Below are 2089 nucleotides of genomic sequence, written 5' to 3' on the forward strand. Positions count from 1 at the left end.
CCCTTAACTGGTGTAGTCACGCATTTCAAATCTCTTAGGTTGGTAACTATGCACACATAAGATAACATAAAAAAAGGAACAGGATTTTGTGTGCTATCATTTGTGTATTCTACACCAAAGAATTCAAATCCAATTCAATTTAACAACACAGATATCAATAATTAATTTTAATTGTACACATCAAAGGATGAATAACAATAGATTTATAGATCAAAAAACATACCTCTAACAACTCGGCCTTGAAGATAATTATATATGGAATCCATCCAATCCAGAGACAAATCATTCCATGCTCTCGGAAGTCCTTACACCAATCAATGACCATCTTGTATGTAACTATAATAAATTATATTAAACGAAATATGTATCAACATTGTGTACAGTCTGAGACATTTGCACAATTTGCAAATTGTGCAAGCTCTTTCTTGCACAGTTTGTGCAAGGACATTTTGGACAATTTACAAACTGTGCAAGGACTTCTTTGCGCAATTTTAAAACTGTTGGCAGTTAGGTTTTTTTTTTTTTTTTAACTTTTAATAATGTATGATTATGACTTTAGGCCTAGTAATAGGCCCTATCTATAATGCTATATGTTACTTTTAATCATAAAAGTTGATGACGCTTATGTTGGCATAGTCTATACCGGCTCAACTTTTTTTTGCTTTGACCTTGTTATATTTTAATCTATACAATCTATTTGTCAACTTATCAATCAATTAAAGTAATTAATTAATATTCAATTTAATATTTGTTTAATACTGTAGCCTAGGCCAAGAGAATCTGTAGAGACTAGGGATGTTAGCCATAGGGTCCAGCAGCTGGCTACGACAAGGCCTAGCCCAGGCTCAATGAATCATGCAACAGACTAATTCCTATAAATATTAGTTTTAATAGTGGTATCCGTTAACCGAAAGGTCCACTGATTAATCTCAGATAAGAAAGTATAATACATACTCCAAGTATTGAAATACACGTCATCGTGTTGGGATTCAATATTTCGACATTAATTTATTACTCCAAGTATTGAAATACACGTCATCGTGTATTATACTTTCTTATCCATTAATAAATGTAATTTTTATTCTTATTTTTTACATGGCAGCTATTACCAACTGCGTCCCACTCACACATGCCCTATCTTTTTTATCATTACTTAACACATCGTAATTGTTGTATTCATAATCATAAGGTAAGACTTTTTTTATACCTTAATTAGCGAACCTGTTGCCCACCAATAACGATGATTTTGAAAAATAGAATTTTATTTTTGGCCAATTAGTGCACCCGCAATTTGAGAAACAATACAGTAATTAAGTCAAAGCAAGTCGGCATACTATAAAGGATTAATGATATATGTACAAATAAACAGTGATAAGGGTGAACAATGAATGAGCAAGTGGTGGACTGTGGGAAAGCATTACTATAGTTAATGCATGGAGGAATTAATTCATCCATGGTTAATGGATAAGCTAAACATAAGGCATAACAAAATCAAGAACAGGAAGTGGCTATGAAAAAAAAAAAAAAAAAAAAAAAAAAAAAAATAAAAATAAAGATAAAAAAAAAAAAAAAAAAAAAAAAAAAAAAAAAAAGAAAAAATATACACATATATATATATATATAAATATATAAAATTATACAAAGCAATATTACAACTTAAATAAATATGGGCCTATACGGCAAAAGTATTGAAAGGCAAATAAAAAATGGTTATAATGATGGAAGCAGGAAGCCAAAACAATGATATACTGTACTGTATATATAGTATTGTATAAGGCATATAATAGTGCATCTTGAAAAAATGAAACAGATAAGTTTACTATAGTAAAAGCTAGAGTGAAAATAACAACAATAATATATAATGAATAGGCCTACAGAATAATAATAATAATAAAATCAGAATAAATAGTAATAAAATTATAATTAAAAGTGACCGAAAACTAAGAGAATATTTAGCGGCAGAAGAAAAATTTAAAGATGAATCCCAAGTCCTTATTGAGGCTGTGAGTGTGTGTTTTTAGTTTTAAAATCCATTTTAGTTTCATTTCATTTATTTGTCTCAAACAATTAGAATGTACATAAACAGAAA

The sequence above is a fragment of the Anneissia japonica genome, unplaced genomic scaffold (assembly GCF_011630105.1).
Source record: "Anneissia japonica isolate Jap-2015-1 unplaced genomic scaffold, ASM1163010v1 scaffold287720_len810639_cov167, whole genome shotgun sequence".
Classification (NCBI taxonomy): Eukaryota; Metazoa; Echinodermata; class Crinoidea; order Comatulida; family Comatulidae; genus Anneissia; species Anneissia japonica.